The sequence below is a fragment of the Erpetoichthys calabaricus genome, chromosome 4, assembly GCF_900747795.2.
Source record: "Erpetoichthys calabaricus chromosome 4, fErpCal1.3, whole genome shotgun sequence".
Lineage (NCBI taxonomy): Eukaryota > Metazoa > Chordata > Cladistia > Polypteriformes > Polypteridae > Erpetoichthys > Erpetoichthys calabaricus.
In genome coordinates this window covers 47454201-47475242 of record NC_041397.2, presented here as the reverse complement: position 1 = coordinate 47475242, position 21042 = coordinate 47454201, and positions in this window count along the sequence as shown.

Here is a 21042-nt window from a genome sequence, read left to right as displayed (position 1 = left end):
TTTGGATGGGTAAAGAGTTTTGGTGATTATTCAGTTGAAAATGACAAAAAGGACAAATGATTAGATATGTGTGGCACAGTCACTATTACTGGTTGCTCATTGCTCCATTGCCAACCAAATTCCCATCTGATGATCTCTCCATGCCAGTACAGATTTTCTCAGGTTTTCTGGCTTTGTCCCACGTCCTCTAGGTACAGTATGTGTCTTAGACTGATAAGTGACTCTGGGTGTGTGAGTGTGGCGTTCCTCCCAGGGTTGGTCCCTGCCTTTCTTTTTGATGCCTCCAGCAGGTTAGAGAAATGAACGAATGACAATGTAGTGGGTCAAACAGGGCAGGTCTTAGCCTAGAATCTGTAAAGGTAATACACCAATAGACAAGGATTAGATTCTAAAGCAGTTCTGTTGGGTTTGAGACACTAAAAATTCCACTTGCCACCAATGTTATCACCTTTAGAATTAAAATATTATTGTGTATTAATTAAACTTCATTAAAAAACAGTTTTAAAATGGTATATTATTCAATATATTATGCCTAAATATCCAAATTATAGATCAATCTAGGCTGCATTTGCCCTTACTTTTCTTCTTGATATTAAAGTGCCTTTTATTATTAGACTTATTATAAACTAAATTAAAATGCTGAATCACTTTGCTGTTCTTTTTCCCAAACTTGTTCTGACAAGACTCATGGTGTCACTGGATGTTACAGACTAATGCCCTTTCCTTACCTGTATGCATCGTTTATGTTACCAGCAGAAAAACAAATCTAAATTAGAAAATGACTGGAAACTCATTAGCTCCAAAAAGAAAGTAGATGACCTTCATAAACTGCAATTACTAGGCTGTTAAGAGGAGATTTTTTTCCCTCTGCCAGCTCTTGTTTACTCACACTAAGCACTCATTACCTACTAGAACCCTGAGCAATTTCATTTAATTTATCACACTTTCTTCACAAGAGAGTCTATTTGAGAAGCGATAATAAGCAGTATTAGCATAATGTACAAGTAACTGCAATGTTTGTTGAGGGAGAGGAAAATTGATTACCTTTCATGTGGACCCTAGTATTTTAGCTTTCCTTACAATGTATAATGTGAAGGTTTAGAATAAGACATGAGGGATTTCCACAAAGAAATAATTGTTCTGCTGTTTTTATTTTTGAACACAGCTTAACACACTGTTCATCATAACTTCACCATTCAAGGGCAATTTGCTTGCGTGCTGATGGTGTAATTTGCTATTGTGGGAGACATCCTTGTCTACAAAACTGTTATCCTGCTTTATTTTAAATGTTTATACAGTGTTCTAATGTCCGCTGCAGCTTGTGCAAATTGTCAGAAAATGTAGCTATTTAATGATACCAAATAATGCTTATAACATTTAAGTGATGAGAAGGTTTTTATACTTAGTAGAGAACAGATTATCTTGTTCAATGAAAATGTCACAGCTCAAAAGTTTCAAAGCTGCAGTCAAAAATACGGTGTACTGTGTACTGTGACAAACAGGGGGTGCTGTTGCAGTGAGCCTTTTACCAAGGGGACTAAAAATGCACAAAAATAGAAATATTAACAAGGGACAGGTGAACAAAAGGAGAACACCAAGCAAAAAGTAAAGCAACAAAACCTGGGTCTGATTTCACAGTGTTAGCAGCAGATGGAATTCAATCATCCAGAATGACAGATTTGAATTAATGAACTAAGAAATGAAGCCAGTGGGGCTCTCCAAACGAATGGCTAAAACGCCACACAGGGATGTGAACCAGAAAGGTTAACTTTGCCAAGTGGCAAAGCCAAAACCTTGAAAATGAAGCTGAGAAAACAAAGCAGAAAGCCTGACTACCTTATGATTCGTTCAATAAATAACTGAAGCGCATGAGTCGTTTGTTTTGTATTAATCCAACTACTTGCAACATCGTGTCAACGTCTTAAGTAGCTTCCACAATTGTGCTGTCACACCCATGAAAATGTGACAGGAAACAAACACCAGTGCCATAAACCACACAGATGGATGAGTTTATCCTTTATTAATTGCAAAAAATCAAAAATGCTATATGGAAACTCAGAAGTCCTGACTACTGTATGGTTCTTTTCCTAAATAACTGAAACATATGAGTTGTTTATTTTGAATTAATCCAAGTAATTGGACACCAGCAATACCATATCAACATGTTAAGAAGCACAGTGTTGTCACTGAACTGTGACTGGCAATAAGTACTGGTGTCATAAACCACATGGCCTACGAGTTTATCCACTCACTTTTGTCACTTCACCTTATGTTCCTGGGATTTTGATCCCCACCCTAGTAGAGTTTTGTGTCAAACCATCTCTCATTGATTCTCTCTCTGTGTAAATTCATCTCTCCCCCCACATTTTCCTTCTTTCAGACCTTACCATACACTTTCTTAATTTCTGTCTACTCAAATTCTTTTTCTAGATACCATCACTGCCAGCCTGAGACTTGCTACTCGATGGAAAGCTCCTCTTTTGTTTTCTGCTTACTCTTGGAAATGTTCTTTCTATAATCTTAGTTGTTCTTGAGCTCTCAACATTTAGAATCAATGAATCATCATCCTTCAACATCAAGAAACATATTTTGGTCTTCAGCATTGTTGGTAGCTTGATGTCTGGTGGTTGGTGATGACTGGAGCTCATTCATCTCACTGCCTTTGCTTTTGTGGTGTGGCTGTGAACTGCTGCCATTTTGATTTGTCGTGTAGATCCATATAGACATTTCCTCTGTTGCTGCTTGATATTGTTCTTTAGAGCTTTCCCAAACTTTTTCTTTCTCTTTCACCTGGCTCATCTCAACTTAAGACACTATACTCAGTAGGCCTGTGGGTTTGAGGTGTCTTTAAACTCTGTCCTTGGAATCCTGCACAGGGTTCACACTCACTTTTGGGGTTAGGGATTACTACAGCCCCCACCTTAGCAGTCTTGTTGTTCCTTAGCACTGAGCCTTCACTTTCCTTAACAGGGTCATGTCTCTAGCAGAACCTCCTTGCTGCACAACCTCTTACAGAAGCCATTCAGTCACTGGTCTCCCAGCTTTCAGACTTTACATCCTTTAACCGCACTCAGACCCTCCGTGGCTTCACTCTTCCTCTCTTTAAAGGGTGTCACCGATTTCTCTTTTTGTTTTTGTTGAATCTGACTGTAAACCTTCCAGTTCCCATATACGGCATGAACAGGATGTTAGGTTATAAAACATGATGTGTAGAGTACAAGTCAAAGAAAGTAATCTTCTTCTTCTTCTTTCGGCTGCTCCTGTTAGGGGTTCCCACAGCGGATCATCCTTTTCCATATCTTTCTGTTCTCTGCATCTTGTTCTGTTACACCATCACCTGCATGTCCTCTCTCACCACATTTATAAACCTCCTCTTAGGCCTTCCTCTTTTTCTCTTCCCTGACAGCTCTATCCTTAACATCCTTCTCCCAATATACCCAGCATCTCTCCTCTGCACATGTCCAAACCAACACAATCTCGCCTCTCTGACCGTCCAACCTGAGCCGACAACTCTAATGTACTCATTTCTAATCCTATCCATGCTCGTCACACCCAATGTAAATCTTAGCATCTTTAACTCTGCCACCTCCAGCTCTGTCCCCTGCTTTCTGGTCAGTGCCACCGTCTCCAACCCATATAACATAGCTGGTCTCACTACCGTCCTGTAGACCTTCCCTTTCACTCTTGCTCATACCAGTCTGTCACAAATCACTCCTGACACTCTTCTCCACCCATTCCACCCTGCCTGCACTCTCTTTTTCACCTATCTTCCATAATTCCAATTACTCTGTACTGTTGATCCCAAGTATTTAAACTCATCTACCTTCGCCAACTCTACTCCTTGCATCCTCACCATTCCACTGACCTCCCTCTCATTTACACACATGTATTATGTCTTGTTCCTATCTGATCTTCATTCCTCTCCTCTCTAGAGCATATCTCCACCTCTCCAGGGTCTCCTCGACCTGCTCCCTACTATCGCTATAGATCGCAATGTCATCAGCAAACATCATAGTCCAAGGTGACTCCTGTCTAATCTCATTTGTCAACCTGTCCATCACCATTGCAAATAAGAAAGGGCTCAGAGCTGATCCCTGATGTAATCCCACCTCCACCTTGAATGCATCCTTCACTTGTACTGCAGACCTCACCACAGTCACACTTCCCTCGTACATATCCTGTACAACTCTTACATACTTCTCTGCCACTCCCGACTTCTTCATACAATACCATAGCTCCGCTTGAGGCACCCTGTCATATGCTTTCTCCAGGTCCACAAAGACGCAATGCAACTCCTTATGGCCTTCTCCATACTTCTCCATCAACATCCTCAGAGCAAACATTACATCTGTGGTTCTCTTTCTTGGCATGAAACCATACCGTTGTTCACTAATCATCACCACCTTTCTTAACCTAGCTTCCACTACTCTTTCCCATAACTTCATGCTGTGGCTCATCAGTTTTATTCCCCTGTAGTTACTGCAGTCAGGCACATCTCCCTTATTCTTAAATATTGGCACCAGTACACTTCTTCTCCACTCCTCAGGCATCCTCTTACTTACCAAACTTCCATTGAACAATCTGGTTAAAAACTCCACTGCCATCTCTCCTAAACACCTACATGCTTCCACAGGTATGTTATCTGGACCAACTGCCTTTCCATTCTTCATCCTCTTCATAGCTGTCCTTACTTCTTCCTTGCTAATCCGTTGCACTTCCTGATTCACTATCTCCACATCATCCAACCTTCTCTCTCTCTTCATTCATCAACCTCTCAAAGTACTCTTTCCATCTGCTCAACACACTCTCCTCATTTGTGAGTATGTTTCCATCTTTATCCTTCATCGCTCTAACCTGCTGCACATCTTTCCCAACTCGGTCCCTCTGTCTAGCCAATCGGTACAGGTCCTTTTCTCGCTCCTTAATGTCCAACCTCTCATACAACTTATCATACGCCTTTTCTTTAGCCTTCGCCACCTCTCTCTTCACCTTGTGCCTTATCTCCTTGTACTCTTGACTACTTTCTGCATCTCTCTGACTATCCCACTTCTTCTTCACCATCCTTTTCCTCTGTGTACTTTCTTGTATTTCCTCATTCCACCACCAGGTTTCCTTTTCCTCCTTTCTCTGTCCCGATGTCATGCCAAGCACCCTTCTTGCTGCCACCCTTACTACTTCTGCTGTAGTTGTCCAGCTGTTTGGTAACTCTTCACTGTCACACAATGCCTGTTTCACTTCCTCCCTAAACTCAAACCTTACTCTCTTCCTCTTCTTGATATCCAACGTCATCTTACAGACCACCATCCTATGCTGCTTAACTGCACTTTCCCCTGCCACCACTTTGCAGTCTTCAATCTCCTTCAGATTCACTCTTCTGCATAGGATGTAATCTACCTGTGTGCATCTTCCTCCACTCTTGTACATCACCTTATGTTCCTCATTCTTCTTAAAATACATATTCACCACAGCCATGTCCATCCTTTTGGCAAAATCCACTATCATCTGACTTTTTTCATTCGTCTCCTTGACACCATACCTACCCATCACCTCCTCGTCTCCTCTGCTGCCTTCACCAAAGAGTCCATTGAATTTATCTGGGCTTGGGACCAGCACGAAGAAACACTGGTTTGTGAATTACCTGTGGCTGGGTTACTAGTCAAAGAAGGTAATGCTTAAATTTTATAATTTACTAATGAGACCTCATCAGGAGTACCGTGTGCAGTTTAGATCACCATATTACAAAAAAAGACATAGCAGCTCTGGAAAAAGTCCAGAGAAAAGTGACTAGACTGATTCCAGGGGATGGGGTTGAGTTATGAGGAAGGATTAAAGAATTTTGAACATTTTCAGTTTAAACGAATAGAGATTTCAAGGTAAAACAATTGAAGTTTTTAAAATTATGAAAGGAATTAATATAGTGGATCCAGCTGTTGCTTTAAAATTAGTTCAACTAGACACTCTTGGGCACAGTTGGAAACTTTCCCAAAAATGTTACTAATACCGAAAACCATAGATACATGGAGTAAATTACCAAGTAACGTGATGGAGAGTACAACTTTCGGATCTTCAAATCTTGACTTGACGTTACTTTAAACAGTCTAGGTGAATAGGATGGGCAATCCTGTTGGGCTCAAAGGCCTGGTCTCATCAAAAATTTTTCTAATGTTCTAATATAGCCCCAGGGGTAGTTTTCTTTCTGTACTACATCAACATTTGTCATCACCATCATTTGTACGTGGTTCCCTCTCTCTTTCCTAGAACCTTATTGGTCCCAGCCACTGCCCTATGTTACCCATTCCTGAATTAAATTGTTCTGTTAACCAGGTTATCCATCACAATTTACTTTACACTATATACTCTATATTTATAGCACAATACAAAAGTACCATTAAGTGCTTAAATTCAACCTTATGGCTTGAACTGAGAACATTCACCATTTTATTCTTCAGACAATACAATGAAACTTGGACCTTATCAGGGTCATGCTTCAATTTGTGCATATTGCTGGAATTTGTGAATTTGAATCCAAGGGGTCCATATTAGCCTCATCTTACTACAAAGCTTAATCATCTTCAAGAGGTGTTGAGTATTTAGTATACGTGTATATACTAAAGTCTGAATATATATATATATATATATATATATATATATATATATATCCATCCATCCATCCATTTTCCAACCCGCTGAATCCGAACACAGGGTCACGGGGGTCCGCTGAAGCCAATCCCAGCCAACACAGGGCACAAGGCAGGAACCAATCCCAGGCAGGGTGCCAACCCACCGCAGGACACACACAAACACACCCACACACCAAGCAGACACTAAGGCCAATTTAGAATCGCCAATCCACCTAACCAGCATGTCTTTGGACTGTGGGAGGAAACCGGAGTGCCCGGAGGGAACCCACGCAGACATGGGGAGAACATGCAAACTCCATGCAGGGAGGGCCTGGGAAGTGAACCCGGGTCCCCAGGTCTCCCAACTGCGAGGCAGCAGCGCTACCCACTGCGCCACCGTCTCCCAACCCCCCCGGCCTGGCACCAACCACTTCACATCTCTGCCGCTCGCATTGTGAAGAAACGGGCTGAACTCCCTCCTAAATGGTGAAACAATGGGAAACAAATACAGTTCTTTTTTACCTTCTCTTTGCTTGATCAGCTGTTGGGTTGCTGCTGCTGCCATGCCACGAGATCTGCATCTCTTGTGTCACTTCAAACGTTTAGAAGCCTGTGCAGCAGCTGTCCTACTCTTTGTCTTTTATTTCCGGCCCGGGCGTGGTTAAATCTCTTGGCACAAAGTCTTGAGTTCTTGATATTTTTTAGTTTATAATTTAAAAACAGAATCTGAAAATCCAACAACATCACATTAAAGTTTGATAAATTCTGAAAAGAATGATACCAAACATATATATGTAGGTTTTAAAATAAGCCCGATTTAAAGCGTGATAAGAAACGTGACATGAAAACGTCACATAAAATTGTTGCACTTTTAGGCTTAGGATTTTATATACAGTATATAGAGTATATATTGTATATAGAGTAGATAAATGTATATATATATATATATATGTGTGTGTGTATTGTGACGGATGGTGGCCTGCATCATTACCCAGCTGGGATGCCCCCGAGGTGGAAGGACAGTTGGAGAGCACTTCCCCGAACTGTTATTTGGCAGCCCCCCTGTGTTGCAACGGCACATCGGATTCCTGCAGGGCTGTATGGTTATTACAATTTGCTAGCTCAGCCCTGTTGGGATCACTGGATGAACCAAGGGGCAGCTGTGGGAACTGAAAGAGCCCTACTTTGGGCTTCAGCCACACCTGGGAGCAATTGCAGACCTCCTTAATGAAGCACCTGGAGTGCTCCCGAGTGTGGCTTAAAAAGGAGCCAGAGCTGGAGGATAAGGCTGGTGAGGCTCATATTTGGAAGAGAAAAGAGCCTGTAAGACTCTAGAGGAAAGGAGATGGAGTTTCATTTGGCTTGGAATTATTGGTATCAGTCTGTGGGGTGTACTCTGGATCTGAGTGCCTTTCCATAAAATAAAGGCTTTTGTATGACTGAGCTGCTGACGTTGTCTAATTGTGTTGGGTTACGGAAGCAGGCATGCCCCTGGTGTTCACAATATATATAAACACATATAAGCAAAAGATCTGTGTGTGTGTTTGTATGGAGCAGTTCGCTCTGCTCACGCTCAACTACAGCCACTAGATGGCACATACATACACTTTAAAATTTTTTCAGTGTTTGCATGCATCTCACTTCTCTCTTCGAAAGACCTGTGTGCAGCAAACACCATTGTGCAACAACAACATCATGCTAAGAGACATGATGTTGAAATGAAGCAAATGCCGTGGTTTAACAACGTGCAAGTGAAACACCTCAGCAACGGAGGGCAAGGCTTGACGTTTTCACTAAATACATTGTCTATCTGGAGGTATTTTCTCGAGACAAAGGTTAATAGGACTTAAGATATGGCACTACATCATCAGTGTCTTTTTACGAATGTCAGTGAGCTCAGCAAGCACAGGTGGGTCCATGTCCTTTGCACTAGGTAATTCTTAAGAGTTAGCTGACAGCCCTCCAAGCTCACAACTATAGTAAAATTGCTAGGGTGTCATTGGGTTGTTTTTTGTCCCGAGGGCCACACACAACTAGTATATATATAATTTGTGGCCATGGCCTGTGTTAGCAGATATCGAATGGCATCCCAAAAAGGAGACCAATTTTAACCTGCCCTGGCAGAAATACCAAGAGGGGACACAGTTAAGAGAGTCCCTCGAAATATTATTCCAGAGATGGAACTAGAATAAAAGGATGGCAGGGAATGCAGAAACATTTATATCTTCACTAGACTGGTAACTGGTGGCAGTAGGAAACTGATATTGAGGACCCTGAAGGGTTGTCTGTCCTTTTGGTCGAAGCAGACCAATTATCTGGGGCCACCAAAGGGAGTTCTGTGCAGAGGATCCCAGGAGCTTTATAAAGCTATATCTGGTCCAGAAATGTTTCAGAGGAGACCATAGGACTCAGACTTAGAAGAGGCCTATGGCCATTGCTCCAATGAACTTAAAGATGGATGGAGAGTGTGGACAAGAGTACAGCTGGCAGGAGAAAGAGTGGTGCAAGAAGAAAGACAGGCAGAAAGACTGAAGCATGTAAATTTCCTGGTAGATGAAAGCCTGCTGTTCTGAGTGTACACTCACCTTTTTCCACTTTTATAACTACTACTGACCTTACAAATTTACTCTTATAATTTGTAATTTTTTCAGTCTTACCTGCCTCTTTGTAATAATCCCTTCTTGGTTGGGAAGGACTCATGAAAGACTCATCTGGATTACAACCGGATGAAGAAATTCTTTTGTGTGAAGGAAAAGGCAAACGTGTTGCTAGCAATTTTAACCTGGAGATGCTTTTTGACTATATTAGGTTTGTTGCTGCTGAGCATCTGGAGGCCACAAATGGCTCAATTCACCACAGCTTTCAGGCTGAACTTGGCATTGTGTAGCTCATTGTAAGGGAACTTAAAGATGAACACAAGAGGATCTCAACTAAGTTAGAAAAGCAATGCAAAACCACAGGTCAACATGAAAAACAGATTTAAATGCTGGAGGATGGAGTTACCTCCATGAACAGCAAGTTGATAGAATTTGAAGATAAAATCCATTGCAATAATGTTCAAATGCTGGATATACAGGGGAATTCTGAGAGCTCTAATGTCATGGAGTTTTTAAAAAATGTATGACCTACAATCTTTTCTGCTCTCTCCAAGTTTACCCCAGATGTAGAAACTTCACACTTCAAACCCATTTCATCAACCAATTGTTTTGAAAGAAGGCAAAAGAAATAATAATCTCTCCTACAACAGTCAATGGTGGTATTTTCCCTTCTGCTGTCCAATTGTTCAAACATGAAAGACAACGTCCCCCGTGCAGAAAAAAACAAAAGAAGTCAGTCTTAGTCCTTTCCTTTTGTATCCAACTTGCCTTAACCAGATTCACATGGTTGGGTATGTCTGCTCTGATGATCCAAAACAGGCTAAGGTAACTACTGGTAATTGTTTTTCAGCCGGTGTGTTTCCTCTGTAAATGTGCCTTCCAGATTCTCCATTCAGGATTCCTTTTGTTGTTAATGGAAGTTTATTTCAGAGAAAATTTAAAATGTGTTTTGTAACTGTGTGCACTTTTCACTTTGCCGGTGAGCTGTAATCTGCTATCTCTCAAATTTTAGGTTTGTCTGTAAATTTAACAAGCTTACCAATTATGCAAAAATCTGGGACATTGATATAATTATCTGTAGATGCTCTGTCCGAGCTGGTTATACTTCCTTAGAAGGCTGGGGTCCTTCAACATCTGCAATAAGATGCTGCAAATGTTCTATCAGACGGTTGTGGCGAGTGCCCTCTTCTGCACGGTGGTGTGTTGGGGAGGCAGCATTAAGAAGAAAGACGCCTCACGCCTGGACAAACTGGTGAGGAAGGCAGGCTCTATTGTTGGCATGGAGCTGGACAGTTTAACATCTGTGGCAGAGCGACGGGCGCTCAGCAGGCTCCTATCAATTATGGAGAATCCACTGCATCCACTAAACAGTATCATCTCCAGACAGAAGAGCAGCTTCAGCGACAGACTGCTGTCAATGTCCTGCTCCACTGACAGACTGAGGAGATCGTTCCTCCCCCAAAGTATGCAACTCTTCAATTCCACCCGGGGGGGTAAACGTTAATATTATAAAAAGTTATTGTCTGTTTTTTACCTGCATTATTATCAATCTTTAATTTAATATTGGTTTTTTTTGTTTGTTTTTTTTTGTATCAGTATGCTGCTGCTGAAGTATGTGAATTTCCCCTTGGGATTAATAAAGTATCTATCTATCTATCTATCTATCTATCTATCTATCTATCTATCTATCTATCTATCTATCTATCTATCTATCTATCTATCTATCTATCTATCTATCTATCTATCTATCTATCTATCTATCTATCTATCTATCTATCTATCTATCTATCTATCTATATTTGTCTCTGGACAATTAACCAACCTGATAACCTCACTCACTGCAAAAACTTTAATGGTATGCAGAGGTATGTACACCTCTTATTTCTTCTTATCCTTTTGTAATTATATTTATTTATACTTTGACACTGCAGGGACTGCACCTAATTTCATTGTATTTGTTACAATGACAATAAACATGTTCTGATATTCTGATTCTGATATGAGTAGTTATGAAGATTTTTTGGAGCTGCCATGAACACTGGTTGAATACTTATGGTAATATGGTTATAATTTTATTTGAGTTTTTGGAAGTAAATATGTGGTGGAGTATGGGGCAGCACAGTGGCATAATGATCAGTGCTGTTGTTTCACAGCCATGAGAAAATGGCTTTGAATATCAGCCTGAGCACTAGCTGTGTTGAGTTTGCTTATTCTCCCCATATCAATGGAGGCTTTACACAGTAACTGTGATTTCGTTCCGCATCTAAGAATCTTATAGGTGAGCTTAACTATCTCCTTCAGATTGCACCTGTTGTGCTGTGGACCTTTAGGCCTCCTAACAACTGAAGTTAACGTCTATTTCACATAAACTGTGCTCATCCAGAGACTTGTATGTCATTAGGGTCCAAGGATCACCCACATGCCTGATGTCTGTTCAATCCACTTCTGATTAATTTCTGCTTTTCAAAGCATGCACGGTGGTGTGGGGCCCATTTGTGCCTGTTTGTGGCATGCCTGGACGTTAGTTAATTAGCTCCCTTATGTGAAAAAAAAATCAAGTGCCCTCCAAAGAATTCTATATAGCCACCATAAAGGAATGCTCTCATTTCCTTTTAAAAATGCTTCATAGCTGCACCTTCAGTCCACCATTTGGTTAGTGGGTGGTTTTCTTTTGATTAATGCCTTTTTGAGTTCTAATAGCCACATGTTAGAAAATCAAAATGAACAAGTAATGTATTTATAAATCATTAGACTACATTTGAAAAGCACATTTCTCACCATTTACATGAGTGGAGCTGATGCTTCTTTAAAGCCAAGCAAAAAAAATAATAATTCTTATTGCATTGGTTAGATTCCCTTGAACAGTAAAGTGCTCACACTTTAAAAGAGTAAAAAATCTACAAGTATGTCTTGCAACTATTTCACCATTCAGGATTTGGCAAACTAATTTCTCCAACTTAAGGTAATATCGTGTCATTCAATGCCAAGTCAGTGGAATAGATGGTTTGCTAAACCCTGCACAAAGCAGCTTCTTCAATTTTTCAGTGCCATAAGTGGCTCACTTTGCTGTATTTATCGCTGCGTGAGTCCTGCCTATTTTTGTGAGAGCTCAATTTCCTTCAGAATATTTCTGGTGCAAACTTAGTTTTTCTCAAATTACTCCAGCCTGGTCACAGGTGTGACAATCACAGTGGTTTAATGGTGTCCCAACAGGTACAGGGAGAGACAGCAAGAAACAATAAACGCTCACAAAATTTAATTAAGAACAGCGTACTTGTATATGGGAGTGAATCATCAGAATATTCAGCACTCAGATCTGTTACCTTTTTCAATGTATTCAAAATATGGACACATATTGTTATCCTGCAAATGTAAGCAGAGTTTATATTTTAATAGAAGAATATGTTACAAGGACCTCGAAGACGCAGCAATAAGATATGACATTATCGGAAAAAAGAAAGGAAAATTAACAAGATGGTAATGTTAAGTACTAATCAGGCCATCTGAAATTACTCAGTGTCACACGTGTGGCTTCTTAAACCATTCTGACACGCACCTTACACTCAGTGGCTTGGTAATGCCAATAGCACGCTTCTTCAAACAACCAATCGGATAACTCCAACACAACATACATTGAGAATTAATTTGGGGGTGAAAAAAGACAACCTGAGACATTTGATGATATTTATAGGTTTCTTGAGCTAACCCAGCCACAGGGGATGCACAAACCAGTGTATTTCTTTGTGTAAATCCCAAGCCCGGATAAATAGGTTACGTCAGGAAGGGCATCTGGTGTAAAATTTTGCCAGATCAATATGAGGACAACAATACAAATTTCCATACCGGATCGGTCGAGGCCTGGGTTAATAAAGGCTGCCACCAGTAATGTTAACCAACAGGGTGCTGGCAGAAATTGGGTTACTGTTGGCTGAAGAAAAAGAAGAAGATGTGGGAGATGTGTCCGAAGGCAGGAGGAAGGTAAAAAGAGTGGAAAAGAGGATAGGAACCAGTATGACTGGTAAGGGGAGAGAGCTAGAATAAAGAGAAGGAAAGCTGATATATTTTGCGTGCAAGAGACTAAATGGAAGAGGAGTAAGGCCAGGTGGATCTGAGGTGGATTCAAATTGTTCTATCATGGTATGGATGGGAGAAGAAATTGGGTAGGGGTTATCCTGAAGGAATAAGAGTGTTTTGGAGGTGAAAAGTGTGTCAGACAGAGTAATGATTATGAAGCTGGAAATTGGAGGTGTGATGATGAATGTTGTTAGTGCATAGGCAACCCCTAATGGGAACAGCCGAAAGAAGAAGAAGGTAAGTTTCTTGAGCCTCTCTTCCAAGACAGCAATACGCGTGTGTCTCGTTGCCCCACTAGGTCTGTAATGACGCCCATGCTTTTGTCATTGTTCTTATGTTAGGAGTAAACTGTCTGAGGTGGAAGAAAAGGTGAGGGTTCAGTAATGTCAGGACACCTGTGATTAGTTAGTCCCTTCAAAGCTAGAAGTGGAAGTAGAGGTTTGTTAGTCAACTGTGCAACACTCAACTCCTTCTCCTGTTAACCTTTTAGGGAGACAGGCATATCTCTTTCATTTGACAATATATACAGCTTGAAGATGTGGTCAAGTGCATTAGTTGTAGCTTGAACAAAATTAGAATACACAAAAACACAAGATGGACAGAATGGAGTGGGGGTATACATAAATAAAGATCTACTCATCATATTGTCTGATCCTGTATGTCCAATACAGGGTTATGAAATGGTGGAACCATTTATCAAAACTGAGTGTAAGGGGGAAATTAAAACCAGAAGAGAGCTTCATTACATCCGAATCCCACAAAGAAAGTTTAAATTGATCATTACTAGTACACGTAATTAAGATAAACCACACAAATTCTTTCTAGTCTTGCACATTAGTCTCCTAACTATGAGCTCTAGTGTATGTTCATCAGGCAGTTACAAGGACCAGCAGTCTGGGCCCTCCTAATGCTAACTTGAGAAACAATTTAGAAATGCATTTGATGATGCTCAGTATATTTTATTTACATCCCATTTTATTAATCATCACTGAGATGTTTCTACACCTTGTTTGGAGTCCACCTGTGGTCAGTTTAATTGTTTGGACGTGATCAGGAAAGGCACACACATGTCTATAGGAGGTCACAGAACTGACAATGTGTATCAGAGCAAAAACCAGGCCATTAGGTTGAAAGAGGTTCCTGCAGAGCTTGGAGGCAAGATTGTGTCATAGCAGAGATCTGAGGAAGACTATAAGAAATGTCTGAAACATTTAAGATTCCTAACAGCACAGTGGCCTCTGTAATGCTTAAATTGAAGAAGTCTGGAATAACCACAACTCTTCATAGAGCTGTCCAACCGGCCAAATGGAGCAACTGGGGAAGAAGAGCCTTTGTAAGAGTGATGACCAAGAACCAAAATGGTCACTCTGAGGGGGCTGCAGAGAACCTGTGTGAAGACTGGAAAAACTTCCAAAAGGATAACCTCTACTTCAATACCCCACTAATTTGGGCTTTATGGAAGAGTGGCCAGATGGAAGCAACTCCTCAGTAAAAGACACACAAAAGCCCACTTTCAGTTTGCATAAAGGCAACTAAAGGACTCTCAGACTGTGAGAAACAACATTCTCTGGTCTGATGAAGCCAAAATTGTACTGTTTGGCCTCCTAGTTTAGTGGAAACCAGGCACCACTCATCACTTGCCCAGTACCATTCCAGCAGTGAACCATGATGCTGTGGGTTTGTTTTTCAATGGCAGGGACTGAGAGACTAGACAGGGTTAAATGAAGCTGAACGTAGCAAAGCACACCCTTAATAAAAACCTGCTCCAGGGCACTGTGGACCTCAGGCTGAGATGAAGGTTCACTTTCCAATAGGACAATGACCTTAAGTGCAAAACAAAGACAACACAAAAGTGGTTTAGGGACAACTCTGGGAATGTCCTTGAGTGGCCCATTCAGAGCCTAAACATTTCTGAAGAGACCTGAAAATAACTGACCAATGATGGTCTCCATTCAACCCGACAGAGTTTGACAGTATCTGCAGAGAAGAATGGCAGAAAATCCCCAAATTCTGATGTGTGAAGCTTTTCGTGTCATACCCAAGAAGACTCCAGGTTGTAATTTCTACCAAAGGTGCTTCAACTAAATAGTGAGTGACAGGCCAGAATACTTGTGTCAGTGTGAAACTGTGTTTTTTAAAATTTTAATACATTTGTAAAAATGTCTAAAATCCTGTTTTTGCTTTATCATTCTGGGGTATAAAATAATGTAAATGATTTTAGTATAAGACTGCAACGTAAGAAAAATATAATAAAGTAGAAGGGTCTAAATGCGTTATTTTCCTGAAAACCCCTGTGCAAATGAAAATAGCAAACACTGAAGCATTCATCCAATTGAAAAAACAGAGTTAGGTTCCAGCAGGAGACCAGCTTGGGCAGAGGACTACCATGAATAGGCAGGGTTGGACATACACACCGGCCGTCCACTCTTGACCACGGAGGTTTGTTAATGAACCTTTCGCCGGATCATCTATGTTGTGACTTTTGCTTCCTCTTTAGTCATGTCTGATCTTCTAATAGGCGCTCCTCCAGAGAACAAGAGCAACTGCAGAAGGGCTGATCCGAGGACCTCATTAAACCATCCAGTTGGTAGTAGTGATGGTGGTGTATACAAAGTGCAGGGACTTAATCAGTGTGAGCTTATGACCCACTGGGAATTCCTCGTTCATGGGGAACACATGTTGCTCATATGCAATAGTCCTCTCAGAATTTATTTTCTACTGCGCACAACCACAAATAGGCACAAATAATCCACAAGTGTTGCAAAACGGGTTACACTTTTATACAAGCTCCAGCAGCCCTTGCAACTCTGTTCAGTATTTAGCAGTTTAGAAAATGACTGACCGACAGAAAACATGATTCTGGCCCACAGTGACCCAAAGGATTCTTACTTATTTTATTGCTGGCATGGTGACAGTGTGGCTGTGATGGATTTGCCTTTTTAAAAGGTTGCCCCACCTCTGGTGCTGAAGCTGTTCATTTCAATAACTATCCACCAGCTCATGCTGCTATCATTTAGACCTTGAAACTGCTGCTGTTCATATTCCTTGCCTGCCCCTGCTGCTGCTAGAGTCAGCACCATGGCAATACTTATATATAGATTTATGATCATTACTTGAAAAATACAGTATCAACATCTCAATCACTCTTCCACTCTTCATAATCTTGATTACTACATCACACTGGAAACCATGTTTAAATTTGTCTTGAGGTTAAGACTAACTAAATAACTAGTGGTTAATCAATACACATTTGTATTTTTTTTATAACATAATCAAAAATTTGAAAGAGTATATTTATCTTGCAGCAGAGTAGCAGGTTGTAGAGTGCAGAAGCTGGGCATTGATTTCCAATTCATTACGGTCCTCCAGTTCACACCTTATCCTGAATGTGCTGCTATTTTATTTTTCTTTAGTAATGGTGTCTCCTGCATGTGTAATATTAATGGCTTCGTACCTTCTATATAATAAAATGCTAAGACCTGTGTGTGTGCCCAGTCCCTCACAGCAGTCTGATTGGTCAATTTGGATTTGGTGATGTGATCGAAAGAGGAGCTGTGAGTGTGAGACTCACAAGAAGGAGTAAAGGCATAGGAGGCATGCTGAGAGTCTCTTTCAAAGAGGGGAAGCATAAAATGAGAAAAATGAAAAGCAGGCTTTGTAGAAACACGCGTGAGAGAGGAAGCACTGGTCAAGAGAGGTTCAGTCACTAAGGATGCTGAAGAAAAGTGCTGAAGGTACATGTAGGGAAAGAATTATTAAATATTTTTACATTTATTCTATTACATGTTTTTAACAGGTAACATGGGTGGTGCTGTTGCTGATCAAATTATCAGTTGTTTTCCATTAATACTGATTTCAGGGGGTCGACAATGTTCCTAATCGGTTATTCATTTATTGACCCCATAAAGGACATGATAAATCCTTAAAATTAAGATAAGGTTGCTTGTAGGCAGGGGACTCATTTACACTGCTCATTTACAGTCATAAGTTACATCCACCTGTCTGTGTGTTTATCTGTGTGTCCAACCCGTTGCTATGTTTCTGCTATCCAACAGATGGCGCATCCCAAACAATAGCACTGCTTTTCTGAATTTTGCACTGAACGGTGCATAACAGAAACACACTGCACTGGAAACGTCAATGCTGAGGTATACGATGATTATTTAGGTTTCAAACCATCATAGACGTGTAGCGCAGCTACTAGTAAAATAAACATTAATTCGTAAATCTATTCATTAATTTAAAAAATTCATTCATACCTGTGGAGAATGAGGATAAACATAAAAATACTGCATTTAATTTTAAGCCTTGTAGTTAGTTCAGTGTCTCAGTTTTTCTTGCTTTTCCTTAAAGAGCTAATTAATTAAACAATGGCTTCATGTCATGTTTAGAAGAAAGCACTGTTAATAGTCTACCTGGAAATGCACACTGTTCTGTGGTGAACTTCGGTCCCCTGCATGGGCTATCCAAATTAAGCATCAATTAATAATCAGCGCCAGTGTTTCCCCATCACATCTTCTAGTCTTTCACAAAGGGACACTATGCTTTCTACGCACAGCACTGTCATTTTGATTGAGTCTTAGTAAAGAGGCCCTAATTGTTGTCGATTTCAAGTCAGATAATCTCATTACGGCCCTCATGTGAAGTCAAGGCTTTCAGAAGCTCTTTTTTTTCCTGGCTTCATTTCCTTTCAAATGTACAGCCGCCGAGGCTTAGAATTTAGCTTTGTTTTAGTCACTGATGCATTAACAACGATTCACAACAATTTCCATCCCAAATAGTTGTCAAACCTGACATAGCATGTAAAGTACATTTCTGACAGACAAATGCAAGAGTGAATTATCACTGGCATCTGTCAGGATTTATTCTTTTCATGCTTTGTTGCCCCATAATTTGTGCATTTAGATTTATAAATGTGGTGTGATGTAAAATGCTAGATTTATGCTCCGCTATGCCATAGAACCGTATCATCAGCCGCTTTGTATTTATGGAGTGATTGATTTTTTTTTTCTCTCTTGACTGCCTACATCTTCCAGTGCAATTTTAGACATGTTTTTGGATTGGCTGGATCTAATCATGTGATGGTAGCATATGCAATTCCACACCCAAATGCTGTGAGGGCCACAGAATAAGGAGGCACATTTTGCTCTCTCGCATTTCGTTTTCATTGACTGCTGTGCTCCCTTTGCAGCCTTGTCAGAATTCTGAATATGAGACAGCCTCAGATTAACATATATAATTCACAAGTTGCCTTTCAAAATACCTTCTCTTCTAACAAATACTAAACTACTGTCCTGGGTGTAATTCATTCATTTTTTAACTAGAGATGATTAGTTACTTTGTTTCAGATGTTGTAAATCTGGCTTTGTTAAACAGGTAATGAATGAATGAATCACCCAGTTAATTTATCAATCAGTGTTTATTCTGGTGGTGCCATAACAGTACATTGGTTAGCACTGCTGCTTGACAGATCCAGCATTCTGGGTTTGAATCTCACACCTGATTAGTGTCATTGTGCTGTTTGCATGTTCTCCCAGTTTCCCTCCATGTACTCTGATTTTGCTCCCACATCCCCAAACGCATGCAGGTTAAGATAATTGGTGAATCCAAACACCCTAAGTCAGGGGTGCCCAAACTACGACCCGCGGGCCAACTGTGGCCCGTGGTCCATTTTTAATTGGCCCACAGCAAGTTCTAAAAATATAATGAAATATGGCCCACACACGAAACTTGTCCTTAACTGTATTGTACTTCTTAGGTTTAACACAAAGCAGAGCTACCGTCTTGATCAAGGCAACGTCTTCACAAACAAGCGCAACCAAAGAACAAAAATGGCAGAACCAAAGAAATGCACAATAGCAAGTGAGTGCAGAAAATTTCAGACACAGTGGGAAAATGAATATTTCTTCCTAGAAGTCAAAGGCAGTGTGTCTATTTCATTTGCAATGAAACTATTGCAGTGATGAAAGAGTATAATGTGTGCTGACACTACAAAACCAATCATCCAACATACACGTCCTACACTGGTGCCGAGCGAGAACGGAAAGTTAAGCAAATGGCAGCTAGTCTGCTAGCTCAACAACAGTATTTTTTCCGTGCTAACAAAACACAAGAAAATGCCACATTAGCCAGTTACAAGGTAACGAAACTCACTGCCCATCACGGAAAACCTTTCTCAGATGGTGACTTCATAAATCAGTGCCTCACTAAACTCGCAGGAATAATGTGCCCAGAGAAGCTTGTGCTTTTGATTTTTACTCACTCGATTGCATGTGATGAGAGCATTTTGTAATACAATAAATAAAAACCCATAAATGGAGGGCTGTGATGCTGTTTTTTCTTTAAGCATATTCAATTATGAAGCATAATTTACCTATATTTGATTCATTTTGCTAGCTTAATACACAGGAGGTAAGGCAAGTGGGTGGCCCAGCCCTTCATTATATTTCTCTGTATGTGGCCCCCAGTGAAAAAAGTTTGGACACCCTGCCCTAAGTGCTTCAGTACGTCCCGGCCCCCTGTTCATGATGTTTCCTGCTTCTGGAAAAGGCTCAGCCCCACCAAAACCCTCAACTGGATTAAAATATTTGAAAGTAGAAAGTCTACGGTAACTCAGATAATCACTCTGTACAACTGAGGCGAGCAGAAAAGCATCTCAGCATGCACAATGCACCAGACCTGGAGGAGAATTGGCTACAACAGCAGAAGACCACATTGGGTTCCAGTCTTGTCAGTCAAGAACAGAAAGCTGCTGCTGCAGTGCGCACAGGCTCACCACAACTGGACAGTTGAAAACTCGATTTCTGGTGAGACACACAGATGGTTGGATCGGACTTTGGTGCTCGTATCCAGCAGGGGGTGCATGCCCCAAACCTTTATCTGATTATGTCTCGTTTTTGTGACACTATCTATCTATCTATCTATCTATCTATCTATCTATCTATCTATCTATCTATCTATCTATCTATCTATCTATCTATCTATCTATCTATCTATCTATCTATTATATAGTGCCGTTCACACAGATCTATCTATCTATCTATCTATCTATCTATCTATCTATCTATCTATCTATCTATCTATCTATCTATCTATCTATCTATCTATCTATCTATCTATCTATTATATAGTGCCGTTCACACAGATCGATCTATCTATCTATCTATCTATCTATCTATCTATCTATCTATCTATCTATCTATCTATCTATCTATCTATCTATCTATCTATCTATCTATCTATCTATTATATAGTGCCGTTCACACAGATCTATCTATCTATCTATCTATCTATCTATCTATCTATCTATCTATCTATCTATCTATCTATCTATCTATCTATCTATCTATCTATCTATCTATCTATCCTGTTTTGGCTGTTTGCTGAGTATCTTTTTGTTATATTGCTAATCCTAGCAAATCTTTCCCCTCTGTTAGTCAGCTTACCTTATGTGTTATGTGAGAGATACATGTCTTTTTCTTTCAGCTGTCTTACCTAAATGTGTCTGGTTTCTGTTCATATGAATAAAATCTGATATAGTAACATACTTTAAACGTTGGCTACAGGTGTCAACCTCATGAATCCACACATCCAACCTGACTTGCGTCAACAGTCCAGGTTGGTGGTGGTGCTGGTGGTGTAATAGTGTGGGAAATGCTTTCTTGGCACACTTTGGGCATGTTCATACCAATCAATCATCACTTAATGCCATGACCTATTTGAGTGTTATTGCCGACCATGTGCATCTCTTT